The sequence below is a fragment of the Mesoplodon mirus genome (assembly GCF_964341445.2).
Source record: "Mesoplodon mirus genome assembly, chromosome: 7".
In the NCBI taxonomy this organism is placed as follows: domain Eukaryota; kingdom Metazoa; phylum Chordata; class Mammalia; order Artiodactyla; family Ziphiidae; genus Mesoplodon; species Mesoplodon mirus.
In genome coordinates, this window is record NC_138983.1 from 17,823,475 (window position 1) to 17,839,380 (window position 15,906).

The following is a 15,906-nucleotide window of genomic DNA, read 5'->3' on the forward strand; positions in this document are numbered from 1 at the left end:
TTGCTGTCCCTTTACCCTGCTATACTTTTTTTTATAACACTTACCACTATCAGAAATTATATGTTTATGCATGTGCTCTTATTTCTTTGTTTGTTTTATTGATTCATCTAGACTATAAGCTCCATGAGGGCTGGAACTTTGTCTTATTCACTGCTGAATCCCCAACACCTACATGGTACTGATACAGAGTAAGCATTAAATGGATATTTGTTAAATAATAAATACATAATGTTAGATGGTGAAAACAATGATTCCAACTGCAATGATTGTTTTTATAGAATCCCTGGATTTTCAATCTGCAAAATAATAAAGTATCAATCAAAGTTTGTGTGAAGCAAAAAACAAAAAAATCATGTTAAAAAAACAACAAAACTGCCAGACTCAAAAGAACCAGCTCTGGAGCAGTTTGAGCTGTTATTGTGAGCACTGGCTTCATTTATTAAAAAACACATTATCCATCACACTAAATCGATACTGATGATTTGAATTTGTTGGATTTTAGTTTAAATATGATGTGTAAATTTACTTTAATTCTAAAGATTTATAAGCAATATAAGCATGCAGATATTTTACCTGGTTTTTTGTTTGTACATATTCAGATAACATTGTTTTATTGAGCTAACATCTAGATTGTTCTTATACTAGCCAGATGCTATTCCATTGATTTTATGTGTATTAACTCATTTAGACCTCATAAATTACTCCGTGAGGCTGGTATTATTATTATCTTTAGATGAAAAAAATGGGGAAAGAGAGGGGCCCAAGGATGTGTGGCCAGCAGGTGCTGGATGGAGCTGGGATTTGAAGCCAGGTTTTCAAGATCTAGAGCCTATGCCTTTAATCACTATTTTTATGGCCTTTGAATTACCTCTTATTTTTTTTCTTTTAAAGGTGGTCTGTTCATTACTCAAGTTTCAGAAACACTAGAAAGATGTTGCTAAAAACATCCAAAGTATTTATTATTGTCCCTTCAGTTTCCCATCATGTGCATAGTTTTATTCTCTATTCACTTTTCTTCAACCATTTATTTTTCTCTGACTCTTTTCATCTTTCACATTAGGTTTCATACTGTGAAGTTCTACTAGTGACTTCAGGTCTGGATAGAATTATTAACTACTGTGTCTTCATCACCCCTTCTACCTGCCCTCATTGTGTGCCATCAATATAATTTGGGAATATCCTCCTGTTCCAGAAGTGAAACTGATTGTTTTAATCCAATCAAGGTAATCTTATACCCCTTTCTATAGTGACTGGTTTAGCTAACTCTGACTGTGCCACCTGGCACATAGCATTCCTCTGCCCAAAGGAATTTGTTCAAGAGCAGACTTATAGCAAACAATGGGCTAATAAGATGTGAGGACAAGTTTGAGGGACCCACAAAAAGCCAGAGCTGGCTTCTTCTGAATATTGTAGTTTTGCCGCCAACTTTGGAATGAAATGGTCACTGCAAAAAGCAAAGAAAAGATACTCTGATGACTTTGATGAACTACTGAATCAATAATTCCAGAGGCCACGTTTTATTTGAATTCTTTGTTACGTGGCCAACAAGTCTTATGTTAGTTTTAACCAATTGAATCAAAATAAAGAGTTCTGAGACGTGTCATAGTTGGATGAGCTTGTAATGAATTCTGATTGTTTTATCCAGTTCTAGTTCCAGATAATTTTTGCTTACCTATATTTGGCAGTGGGTTGCAGTTTGATTATAAAATTTTCTCCAATATCTGTGACTTAACCCTGTATTTAAATAACTAATTTAGGCTGTGTATTAGTTTCTTTGTAGTGCTGTGTAACAAATTACTACAAACTTGGTGGCTTAAAATAACATAAATTTATTATCTTACAGTAGGTCAGAAGTCCTGTATGGGTTTCAGTGGGCTAAAATCAAGGTGTTGGCAAGGCTGTGTTCATTTCTATAGATGGTAGGAAAGGATCTATTTCTTTGCCTTTTCCAGCTTCCATAGGCTACCCATTTTCCTTGGTTCTTGACCTGCTTCCTCCACCTTTAAAATGGGGAAACTTATGTACTCTACATTGGAATTGTGAGGCTCAAACTTACTGGGGGTTACTTCTGTCACACCATGTGGTATGCAGAAAAATGCCCCTGCAAGATGTCCATATCCTGATTCTCAGAACCTGCTAATATGTTACTTTACATTGCAGAAGGACTTTGAAATGGGGAGAGTATTCTGGATTATCCAGGCAGGCCCAATCGAATCCCATGACTCCTTAAAATATAGAACCCTTCTTGGCTGTAGTTAGAGAAAGATGGGACAAATAAAGAAGGTTCATATATATGATGGTCTTATTTCAGTGCCTGTCACAGAGAAAGGACTTTGTAACAACAACAACATTAAAAATTACCTATTGCTCACAGCGGTATTTTTTCTAACACCCTGTTTCCTAAATGGCCTGATTCCATTTTAAGAGGACGCTTCAAAGAAACAGTAATTTGGAAACATCTGAATCACTTCCCATGACCTTTCACCTCAGACTCAATGCTAAAGTTCTCTTCTCCTGACATCTTTTCACTGAAGTTGCCCTCTTTCGAGATGAAAGTAGCCGAGCCCATGAACAAAACACTGGGACAGTGATGTGTCTTTCCATGAATTCAAGAACACTTTCTTTTATCCCCATGTTTGTGTCCTTGGATGTCACCTCTCAGCCTCTGTCTCTTTATCCTGTCCATTTCCTGCCAGTCCAGCATAACAGAAAAGTGATATTAACTGAGCAGTTACTATATGCCAGACACTTTGATCTTGGACTTCTAGCCTCTAGAACTGGGAGGAAATATCTGTTATTTAAGCCATCCAGTCTATGGCATTTTGTTATGACAGGCCGGGATGACTAAGACATGGCCAATCATTTGACATTACATAAATACTCTATAGAGGATACAGAGAGAAATAGAAGGTGGGGCAATTTTCATATAAGCATTTTAACTATTTTCATATTCATTTTATATTCTAATGGTCTAATGGTTTGAAACCTGAAAGCTCTAGACTTGCTTCTGAAAGGGAAAAAATTGTTTCAAGCTAATTGTTAAAATCTCTGCTGCAGCTATATTGTTTTCCTTGCTGTTTATAGAACCCACTAGGGATTCTCTTCCTCACGTTTTTGTACTAGCTTTTCCCTTTGCCTAACATGCCTTTTTCCCAGGGATTCACATGACTCACTCTGTTATCTCCTTCATATCTTTACAAGGATATCACCTTCTCAGTGAGGCTTTCCTCATCCACTCTATTTAGTATTACAACACTCCACCCCAACTACTTTCTGTTTCTCTTCCCTGGCTTATTCATTTTTAATAGCTCTTATCTTCAGTCTAACACACTGTATATTTTTCTTTCTTATATTGTTTACTATCTGTTTTCTCTCAATAGGATGCACGCTCCATAAGAATGAGGCTTTTTGTCTATTTTGTCCACTGTTACAGTCCTAGTACCTAGAACAGGGTCTGGTACATGGTGGTGTGTTCAATGGTTCTTGGATGAAGAAATGTTGAGTTCTAGGCTCATTTTTTCCCCCACATGGATTCTCTCATTAAATTCTCATAATAACTCTTTGGAGTAGATTTATTTTTTTATCATTCCAATTTTACCTGGAAGCCAAGGCCTAAAGAAATTAACAACTAAAATCCTACTGCTTGCAAAAGGCAGAGTTAGCCAGGCAATCTGTTTCCAGAGCCCACACCTTTATCTACTCATTATACTCTTCCCAGTCTTTAATTTGTTTTGTTATTTGCTGATAAATAAATAGCTTATTACTTTTGTATTGGGGTTGCATTGGCTGTACAAGTGAAACAGAACTTCAGGGACTTATTCAAGCAAGGGTTTCTTTTCTTTATTTGCCAAGGAAGTCTGGAGTGATGTCCTTTAGGAAGAGCACAGCTGGTCAAGGAAGGCATTAAGAATCCAGGTTCCTTCTGGTTTACTGCTCTATCACTCTTAGCATATTGGTTGTTCAATCTCTGAGCATGTAGTCCACATATTAGGCAGGAAGAAGGTGAAAAAAGCAAAAGGCAAAGGGCACTGAGAACCATCTCTCCTTTTCAAATTTATTTTAATAAGTCAAATAGTAGCTTTCTTATAAGCCCCAATAGCAGACATCCGTGTACATTTTATTGTCTAGAAATGACAGTGTTTCTGCAACTGGGCTACCTGAAACAGAATAGGGAGTACTATTAGAGAGGTAGAAAGGGAGAATAGACACTGGGTGTTTACAGTAGTGTCCGCCATGCTTTTGTTATTCTCTTCAAGGCCTTTGTATCATGCGGCTTTGTCCTGTACTAATCAGCAACTCGGATTGGCATAAACAATTAGGAAATATATTAATCTCACACCAGGATGTCCAGAGGTAGGAAACAATTCAGAATTTGTTGATTGAGTGGTTCAGAGAACCTGAAGGAATTAGGCTTTTTAAAATATCTCTCCTTTGCCATCTCTAGCAATGTCTTCATTCTCATTCTGGAAGCAAGGCGGCTGCACCAGGTCCAGATGTTAGATCCACACAAGGCAATATCTGTAGGAAGAAGAAGGACCTACCCCTCTTCTTTTTTTCAAGAATGAGATTTCCTCATCTGAAAACATTTTAATGGACTTCTCATGTCTCGGCCAGAATTGTGTCACATGCTCACTCCTGTACCCAGTATGGTTAAACAGGTTTGGCTTAGACCAAGGAGGGTCTTCCACCACTTACAGCTAAGGATGGAGTCAGCACCTTTGGAGCTCATGAAGGAGCAGGGCAGAGGCCAGAATACAATTTCTTATTCTGTCAGAAGGAAAGAGAGGAAGATAACAGTTGGACAATCAATAGTATCTGTTAAAATAATTACAATTTTGAAAACTCTAATTTGGTTCATTATTTTTCAGCTGATTTTTGAGTTATAACTTCCTTGAAGATGAATTTATGACAGATAGATTTGTAAAAATGCTAAAACTGTTAGAGCACTATGACTCTGGGGCTTGGATAAATTTTAACTTATAATCTTTGATCACATTTCTGCAGCAATTCTGCACTTGGCTGGCATAGTATCTCTGGGGGTGATGACTGTGGAGGGTGAAAGAAATTTGGGAACCCTTCCAAAGGAGGGCAAATCAATGTCTTCCTGTCTTGCTGTCCTCCTTGTAATTCAGGATTGTTTCTGTGTTAGTCCTGTAATGTTCTCTTTCTGTGAGTGATGTCATGAAAACAGTTCGTCATTGCAGCCATCAAATTCTCCAGGACAACTCCATATAGCCTGAAATATTTTGCAGGGAAATTGATTTCCCAATTTAAGCTTCATGTTTGACTGGTTGTGCTGTTTGTAAGCAAATAGCTTGAATAATTTAGTTGAAGATTTATTGTGAGTTACAGATATCATTCTTTCTATTTTTTTAAAGCTTTCTAAATATGCTGTTATCAAGGAAAGAGAATCTTTAAAATCAGAGAAGGCACTATTAGAGTTTTGTGCTGATTTTATTGGAGTTTGCTGCATTTGATGGAAGTTTATATCAGGCCTGGATCAATTTCAAATGAAATGAAAGTAACATTAACAAGTGTGCTCTGTGAGCAGGGTATTGTCCTAGACTTTTTGGCATATGTTATCTTATAAGTCATAACACCTCCTTTTATATAGATGAAGAGGTTCAGAGAGTTTTAAGTAATTTGATCTAGGATAAAGGTAAAAAACTGAGATTCAAACACAGTGCCAATGTGAAAATCCATGCTGTCTTCACACCACTATGCACCAAGTTTCAAATGCACAGACAAAACAAGTCATTTCCATCTCCCTGTGGAGTGGAGGATTCTAGCATGTCTTCCATACAACACCAGGCCTACAAGATTCTCTGTGAACCAAAGGGTTTCATGGACAAGCTAATTTGGGAACTAAGGCATTCTAAGTCACCTCTTTTGATGATTTGTCAGGCACAATCACATAGTACAATCTCTGAGAAGTTCTTCAGTTAAGAAACCTGTTTAACTTTGTATAACCAAAAGTTTCCCAAACTTAATTGACTGCTGAATACCTTCACCAAACTCTGTTGTTGACTTAAACGTCCTAAAAAGTGAGCTCCTTTGTTTGGAATACTCTTTGAGAGATTCTGTGGTAGAAATTAAATGTAAAACTTGATGAAATGTTGGAATCAAACATAACCATTACATTCCGGGTAGCAAACTAATATCTGTGTTTCTTTCTTGTTGACTTAACACACAGAGTATTTTGACTTTACCCACACAGTTCTTGGTCTAGATTCATTTCCTAAGGATTGTCAGAAAGACTGCACCATGTTGCTTTGATGGCTTTTGCTTTATTACTAACATAGGGGCATATGTTGTTTTGCTTTTTCCTTTTCTATTATGTTAACAGAATCCTTTTCCTATGGCTGTTGGTTCATTTCAGAGTATGTGACCAATGTAAACCAATGAGAATCCTCCCTGGGACTTTTCCACCAGTGCTATTGGAGAAGATGTTCTTTGTCCTCTGATACTGCTAAGATCTAGAATGTGAGTCTTGTGCTGCCAGCGATGATAATGTTTATACACATGGCTGGAGCCTAAGAATTGATTTCTGATGAAAATGCTTGAGTTTATGGATCTTGATGGGCCTGAAGCCACAAGTTTTATCCCAAGATTTTTTGGTTATATGAGCAAATTCCCCCTTCCTCCCTCCCTTCCTTTCTTCCTTCCTTCCTTCCTTCCTCCCTTCCTTTCTTCTCTCTCTAATTTTCTCTCTATCTCTCTTTCTCCTTTTCTCTCCATCTCTCTTCCTTGCTAGTAGTTTGAGTAAGATTGCCACTGCTGCTATGAAATGAAAGAGTGCTGATTAATATATCTACTTTCAATAAGCGCAGTAAATCAGTGTTTTTTTTCCCCCCCAAAGCTCTGGATATTACCAAACTGCCAAATAATAGAGGGTGTACAAGTAAGTGCTATAAAGACTAGGAAAACTCTTCCAGTACCAGTAGAACTGGGCAGTTTCAAAATATATCATCATTTTCACTACTGTAGTCCTAGCAGCTAACACAGTTCCTGGCTATGATGAAAGATGTTCAAGGAATATTTGTTGACTGATTTAATGAACACATTTGACATCATCTTTCAGGAAAAAAAAAAAACCCTTTTCTTTCTTTAAGTACTGAATGCTAATTATCAACCAGAGACTTAGAATTGTGAAAGAACTCTATTTTCAAGGAGCTTATACTCTAATGGGATAGACATTTAGAAACAAATATAAAAAATATTAAAAAGTAAATCTGTAAGAGAAACACATTATCTGCGGAGACAAAGAAATTCTGACTTTTGGCAGATGTGAGAGCTCGAAACACAGACACCCAAGTTAGAAAACAAGCTAGCTTTAGAATGACAATATGTTTGAAAATTTGGAAAATTTTACATAAAATTTCATGCTTACATTGTTTCTTTTTTTCTAGTTTTATTGAGATATAATTGACATACAGCACTGTATAAGTTTAAGGTGTACAGCATAATGTTTTGACTTACATACATCATGAAATGATTCTTACAACAAGTTTAGTGAACATCATCTCACATAGATACAAAATAAAAGAAAAAGAAAAAATGTTTTTCCTTGTGATGAGAACTCTTAGGATTTACTCCCTTAACAATTTTCATATATAATATACAACAATATTAATTATATTACTCATGTTGTACATTACATCCCTTGTACTTATTTATCTTATAACTGGAAGTTTGTACCTTTGGAATGCCTTCATCTAATCCCCTCTCCCCCACCATATTTACATTGTTTCTTTCTTTTCCAATCTTTTTAAATTATTTATTTATTTAAAAAAATTGTTTCTTTAAACACTAGAATATCTGGCAACATGGGCTTGTGTGTCCCTGTGGGAACAATGGGCAAGAACTGAGTAACTGCTCACCCCTTCGTGTGATATGAAACATGCACACACCAATTTTGCGCAGCTTTTATGATACCTATTGTCTGGTACCCAGTCTACATCACTCATCTGTGTCACCTGCCTTTCTCATAAAGGCATTTGTGTTAGTGACCCTGGTGTTCACTGTCCTCTTAGTGACTGCCAAGTAACAGCACAGGGGTTCAAGGATCTCATAACCCATCTGCTGATCAAAATGCCTTTTGAAGGGTATTAGTAAACAGAAAATAGAAAAATGAATGTTCTAGGATTGGGGTAGGCAGTAGATGGGCCCCTGGGCTGGACAGCTGGTATCTGTCAACTTGAGTAAAATTGAAGCTTTGTTTTCCCTAGACACTCCAAGGACAAAGTTAATGGCAAGAGCTGAGCTCTACTGGAGTAAAGAGATAAGATGACCAGTCCTGAGGTCAAGGAGATCCCCCAACCCCGACTGTACATGCACAGAAAGGCTCCTTGGGGGTCACAATGGAGGGGGCATCACCCCGTAATAGGTAATGCCAAGCCTCCCACAGGCCTCTGTGCTGGAATCCATCTTGGAAAAAAGATGCGCATGCATGTTGGGGAGGGACTTACAACAGGTCAGATGTGGGAAGAGAAGTGAGATAATTGGCCAAAGGTAAACAAAGACCCAGAAGAACTGCCCTATATAAGTGATTTAGCTGCCTCTTTACTGTGCTTCTCCTTATTAGGGAGGACACCCATACCCTTTCTCTCTGGATGTGTATTTCTGCCTTGCTTCTGTCTTAAATAAATCAACTGATTCTTTTTGTGTGCTCCCACATGTTGGGCTCTGTCTCTAATAATAAACTTTGTACCTGTTTTTACAGTTTTTGCCTTTTTGAGAATTTATTTTTCAAATGGGGCAAGAGCCAGGGGACCTTTGCTTCTAGCCTCTAGCCCCTAGTGGCTAGGATTCTTGGTTTTCATCCAGGCTGCCCAGGTTCAATTCCTGGGCAAAGAATTAAGATCTCTCTTCAAGACTGCTCACTGCTGTCTTTCCAAGATCAGGATTATGAGTGTTAGCTGGACAGTCCAATCAGAGGAGGCATATTATCCCTGCATTTTCTTTCATCAGTTTTGTTTGAGGCCATGGGAATGTGATTGTTAAATGCTATGCAGACCATGTGCTTTGGTAAGGCAGGGAATCTACTATGGGTGGAAATTTGAGTTCAATATCTGTTCTAATCATATAGGCTACACAGGCCTATTTAATATGCTTCCTTCGGCATAGATTTCATTAAACAAACTGGGACCCAAAGTTGCATAATGGAAGAGCCCTGACCAGAAGTCAGGGAGCCCAGGTTTGAATCCTGGATCTGTTAAAGAGGTGGGTGATGTTAGTCATGCTACTTTGCATTCCTTTGTCTGTTTATTCCTTTATATAATGAGGAACTTCGATTAGATAATATCTAAATTTCTGCTCCAAGAATATAGATATCCTACAACACTTTGCTGCATAAGGAGGGAATATAGTGTAGCAGTCTAATTCAGCCTCTGGAATTGGGGTTTAAATCCCAGTTCTACCATGTATTCCTCATATATCTTTGGACATATTTCCAAACTCTCTAAGTCTGTTGTTGCACATTTCTCAGAAGTGGGGATCATTGTAATGCCTATGTCATAGGGTGGAAGGGAAGATTCAATGTAAGTTACACAGCACGGTGCCTGGCATACAGTAAGCACTCAGTAAGTGATAACTTCTTTAAAATTACAAACTTCTGCTTTCTGAAAGCAATTCTGTGCCCCCTCTTTATTTTTAATTGTTCTCTGTTTCTCTACTTTCCATGCACATGCTTTACTCGATAGCAAATTGATATTGGTGAGTCTGGCACAGGAAACAAACATCCTTCCTTTTAAGTACATTGATTTATTACCAGTGAGAATGTAGAATTTAATAGAGTTAATGATTGGCCTAAGCAGCAGTAATTCAGACAACTGAGAAACTTGAAAGTAGGATTACCCAGCTCTGTGGCTTGTCCATCTCTGGGTCTCCAGTGTCTGCACTCTGCTTGGCGTGTACTGAATGATCAATAGATGCTACCTGACTACATCCCTCAGGGTGCACTGGCAGGTTAATTTTAGTAATAACTAACATTTATTAAGTACTTAACTGTGTTTAACAATCTGTGCTAAAAGTTTATATATACTATCTCATTTAATTTTGATACTTTTCCCATTTTACATGTGAGGAAATTAAGGCTTAAAGAAGGTAAGTTATTTGCTCAAGCTCATGCAACTGGTGCAGTGGCAGAGATAGAATTAAGCCCCAGGATTGTCTTCTTCTAGAACCTATGTTCTTTACCCCTGTACCGTGCCATACAGACACACTACTTTCTACTTTGGTCTCATGGATAGATAAGATGATGATGGCCAGGAATTGAGTCTTGCCTCAGTTACTGGACTAGTAGATATTGTAACTGTTGGGTTTTCAGTCCCTTGAAATTCAACGTCATTCTTGTAATTGTGAATGCTAGTACTTATTTAGAATTCTCAATCAAATAGTCTATCAGATGTTGGTAAGCAGTTCCTGTGAAACTGTCATTGCCACATTGATGTTCCTGGTTAGTGAGGTTGTAATGGTGACAGAAAAAGTAGGGTACTTTACTTTGAGAATAGGCTGTCAGGCATATATTTGAAAATAAATGAATTCCCTCAAAACTCCAGTGTCAGCTGAGCTGTGTGAGAGAGCACAGCTCTCTCTCTTTCTCTGTTCTTACTTTATTCCATAGTCTTTGGCTTTTAGGACAGCTAGTGACTCATCTAGAGATCATCAAACGTGTGATGTTTAGAATATTGAGAGGAAGCGAAGGCTCCTCTTATGCCATGATCTAACCTTTTTTATTTTTTCTGATCTGACTGGAACATGACACAATTTTCCCCCCATTTGCATTAGCCAATGCTACAAAGATTCTCAATATGTCTGCTCTGATTAAGGATACCTATTAGCTTCAGAGATCACTACCCTTTCCCTCTCCTCAACTATATTTAATGAACAAACATATCTTGTTTGTGTGACATTTAATTTTATACAATGTTAATTTAAGAAATGTATTAGTACAGTGGATATATTAATGGCTATGTCTTTTCAATCTATTACTGAGCTGTCGGTTTATCCCTGAGAAAATATTACTGGGCCAGGACCATTGCTCAATAAGAGTAATTTTGCACTGCCGATGGCTATGCCCTTGTTTTGTCAAGGCTACATTACAGACATTCTTTATTTTCTAGAAGTCCAGATTGTATTGTTTTGGGGATGCAGCTGATTCAGACTAGATCAACCCCTACCTTTCCTACACAGATCTCTTTATCATGATCATTTTCATTGTTTGGATATCCTTTAGATGGAAGGCATATGTTCTTCTTTTTTTTTTTTTTTTTCCTTCTGTTTTCTTTCTTAGACCTCAGTTTCAGTGGATTGAATAGTGACACCTATCAGTTCAGGTGCATGGTCCTTATTACTTGCAAGACCACTGCTATTTTATTGCTTTTCTCCTTCACTTTTATCCCTGTTTTATCCCTACTCCCACTTCCCTCCCTTCCTCATAACAACCATTCTAATCATCTAATTCATATTTCTTTGTTGTGTCTCTGTCTTCCAAAATGTGCATTGCAGTTTTACACACATGTGCTTTTAAATTATGTAGATGATATGATGTCAAGTATTTCACCTGCTCTTTTTTTTTAAATCAATACTGTGCTTTTAAGATCTACCCATGTTGCCATGTGAAATCTAATCCTTTGCCTTTAACTGCTCTCTTTCTTCTTCCTAAGGCCTTGAGAGAGACTGTCAGCATCTGGCATGCTGACCCACTCAGATCATTCTGCTTGTTCATACTAGGTTGACATCAGAGTCAGATGATGATGTGATGATCTCAGAGAATCTCCTTTGTAGTTTATGGAGGGCCCCAAGCTCATGACAGGAGACATAGTTTAAGAATTGCTTGTTGGTTCTTGAAGGTACAGTGATTTTTCTTGCAGGGAGGTAAAGCAAAACCCTACACTATCATGGAAGCAGTGGAAAAAAACTTTTTCTGAGGGCAAGCCTCAGTTTCTTAATTATTATATGGAGACGATAATAGTACTCCCATCATGAAGTTGCTGAGGTGAATAGGAGATAATTTATGCAATCTGTTTAATACTGTGCCTGACACATTGATAAGTGGCTTGCAATTAATATTCTAAGTCCAGTGTTCCATTCACATTACAGTATGCTGCCTTACAGCAAGAAGATTTGTTCTTTTATTGGTGTGACACTATATGGATTATCTGAAAAGTGTGAGAGAAAATGAGGGATGGGGACTGATGCTCTGTATCATGATATTTAATTGTGAGCGGACACACTCATGCTTCATGCGCAACAAACTGTGAAAGCTGAGAGCATGAACACAGCTCATTGTTGTAATCAAATACAACGTACAACAAAGTTCTTATCTCCCAATCAATATTCATAATTGTTATTGTGTTGTAAGGTCATTACACATAAATGGTAAATGGTGTATACACACACATCTACTAACTATTATTACTCTCACCGTCAGGGCATGCTTTACTTTTCCAGTTGTTCTTCCTTTTTTGTTTTGTATTTCCGGTGTCACTGACCTTCATCCACACGAGGGATAAGTGTACAGGGAGAATGGGAGCCTGACTGGGGCCCTATGGTAAAAGGCTCAGGGGACATTTTAGAAGGGAGGTGATGATGGCAGCGCTTGAGGCCCCGAGTTTGGCACAGGGGTCTGGCAGTGAGAGGAAACGATGAGTCAGTAATCTGTCTTCTCAGTGATAGATGTGCAGGAGCCTCATTGAGCCCATCTCAGTCATGCCCTGCTCAGGGCAGCAGGAGTTTGGAGTTGGCTGTGGAAAAGATGCAGAACCTGTGCCTCCTGGGGCTGGTCCCACAGAAACCCCAGACAACTGAGGCAAGTCAGCCTTTCTGCCAAGCCTGACAGCCTTTACTGGTTGGCTTGACATTCCTCTGACTCAGAGTTTTGCAGAGATGGTCCACAGGCTAAATCCATCCCACTGCCAGTTTCTGTAAATAAAGTTTTAAGGGAACACAGCCACCACGCCCACATGATTTCCTGTCGCCTCCGGCTGTTTCACGCTAAATGGCAGAACTCCGTAGTCATGATAGAGACCCTAGAATGGGCAAAATCTAACGTATTTACTATCTGGACCTTTACAGAAAAACTTTGCTGACAACTGCTCTAAATCAATGTAACACTTTCCGTCTCACAGATCAGTCTGGAGAGGCAGTGCAGGACGGGGTGGAGAGCGTGCAAACCTAAGTCAGATGGAGCAAAAGCTGCAGCTCTCTTGCTCTATGATGTTAGGTCCGCGTTTCCTGAAGTCTGATTTGGGAAGCATTTCACAAGATAGAGCATGAGAAATTAAAACTCCAAATTAGAAGATCTCCCTACCCTTGAGTGGCAATATGGCCATTTCTGCCCGTGTTTCTCCAAAAGCCATGCTTCCTGCACAGCTGCTGTTGAGTGCTGTGAAACAGATAGGTTAGCTCATATGCAAGGACTTGACTATTTCCTTCCCATCACACTTTTATTCTGTTAATAAAATAGGCTGCTGCTATTGTTGTCTGAAATATTATTTTCAACGTACTGTTGTTTGCCCTTTATGACTTGCTGATGTACATGCCATTTACAACAGGCTCTTAAGAGTGAGTCACTGGGCTTCCCTGGTGGCGCAGTGGTTGAGAGTCCACCTGCCGATGCAGGGGACACAGGTTTGTGCCCCGGTCCGGGAAGATCCCACATGCCGCGGAGCAGCTAGGCCCGTGAGCCATGGCCGCTGAGCCTGCGTGTCCGGGGACTGTGCTCCGCAACGGGAGAGGCCACAACAGTGAGAGGCCCGCGTACAGAAAAAAAAAAAAAAAAAAAAAAAGTGAGTCACTGATCTTAGCTGCTGCTGCTGCTGCAAAAGTTTTGAGAGTGAATTCTTCTAAACATTGCGCTAAGCAGTGTATCCTCATTTGGATCTAGTGTAAAGTCTGACACATATTAATAATTATTTGTTGAATGATGATAAAGCAATAAATAGATATAGTTCCTGTCTTTATGGATTTCAAGATATAAGAGGGGAAGGTAGACATTAATACTATTATATATATAATGATCAGCTCTGAGGTAGGTGTTTATGGATAAGTAAGTTATTATGACCTGATTAACATCATATACCAATAAGTGGCAAAACCAGGCTTTGATCCCACGTCCAACCCTGCCCTCTTCATCTTTAAACTCTATTGCACCTCATAGATAAGTAATTGCTCAGAGATAACATGTTTGTGGTGAGTGAGTAATTTGAAGAATATGATGAGAGCACTTTCAGATAGGAATAAACTTTGTTTTGGCCTCTAGGTTGCAAAGTGTGCTGCCTCCCTGGGGTGATTGATCTGGGCATCAGAATATGCTCCAATATGAGTCCACATAGATCAGGGGTCCTCACCTGTATATTAAAGCAGCATTTCTGGGCTTCCCTGGTGGTGCAGTGGTTGAGAGTCTGCCTGCTGGTGTGGGGGACATGGGTTCAAGCCCTGGTTTGGGAAGATCCCACATGCCGCGGAGCAACTAGGCCCGTGAGCCACAACTACTGAGCCTGTGCATCTGGAGCCTGCGCTCCACAACAAGAGAGGCTGCAATAGTGAGAGGCCCGCGCACCACCATGAAGAGTGGCCCCCGCTCGCCGCAACTAGAAAAAGCCCTCGCACAGAAACGAAGACCCAACACAGCCAAAAATAAAATAAATAAATAAAGCAAAATTTCTCATTGTGGACCAGGCCACTGCATCAGAGTCACCTGGAATGCTTGATAAAAATGCAGCTTTTTGGGCTCATTCCAGAACTGCTGCATCTGAATTTTTACACAGCCCTCCAAGTAATTTTATGCACACTTAAGTTTGGGAACCACTATTTAAAAGGATGTACCACGCAGTTCAGTCAAGATAGCATAAGCCATCTTAAGGATTTTGAGTGAGAAACCATTTAATAAAGGAGATTAGAAGGTTACACTCCTATTGAAAAGGCTAGGGAGCAGAGGTCAGTGTGGCTACTCCAGACTTTCAAGAAATCCTAAAGTGCAGAAATTACAGGTAAGCTGCTGTCCATTATCTCTCCTGGCTGTAGCTTCTAAGTGGATGGGTCTCAGGGAGACTGCTGGAAGACTCCAGCAAAACCCGCATCTGACATATGCCACCTGCACGTGACTTCTATACCTACTGTCAGAGAAGACTGGCTCCACCTTCTCTCCCTTCTGAATCTCACATGAGGCTCTTGGATTCATGACTCAGTCTTACTAGAACTCTGCTGATAAGTGATTCTGAGCAATGTAGTTTCCAAGCTTTCAGCCTCTTTGGTACAGGGAAGAACATGGTATGGAAAATTAACAAGTAGTATCTGGCATTGAAGTTCTTTAAACTCAGGGCTCTATTAAATCAAACCAAAGAATTAGTTGAGAATTTAGTTTATGAAAAAGTCTCCAGGTGGTCTGCTAATAGTTAATTTGCAAAAAGAGTTACTAGCAATTTACCAAAACCAAACCGAAATAATAATATCAAGTAAAAGAAGTGTCTGGTTCTGATATATTACCTCTCCACTGCTTGGGGCAGATCACTTTTGTTCCTGGTCCAGATCCACTTCTGTCCTCATCTTTGGGCACCTTGACTGTGCCTTCCATCTTGTCCTTGTAAGTTTTCCTTTTCTAAACCATGCTAGTTCTACTCACCTTCCTTCTGGCTGATTCAGACAGTTGGACATCTGACTGAAACTGGGACAAGTGTGCTCTCTCTCTTGGGAATTTGAAGGTAAAACAAATGGTTGACCCAATCAGATAGAATTGGGCTTGCACTTCAATGTCATTTTGAATTGTGGCTTGAATACCTGGCAACCCAGAGCCTTCTTAACCTGGAGTCATAGAGAAACAGAAAATATCATTAAGTGAAAGACATTGTCAACTATAAGTCTATGTCTCAGAGAGATACAAGCTGCCACTTACACTATGACATG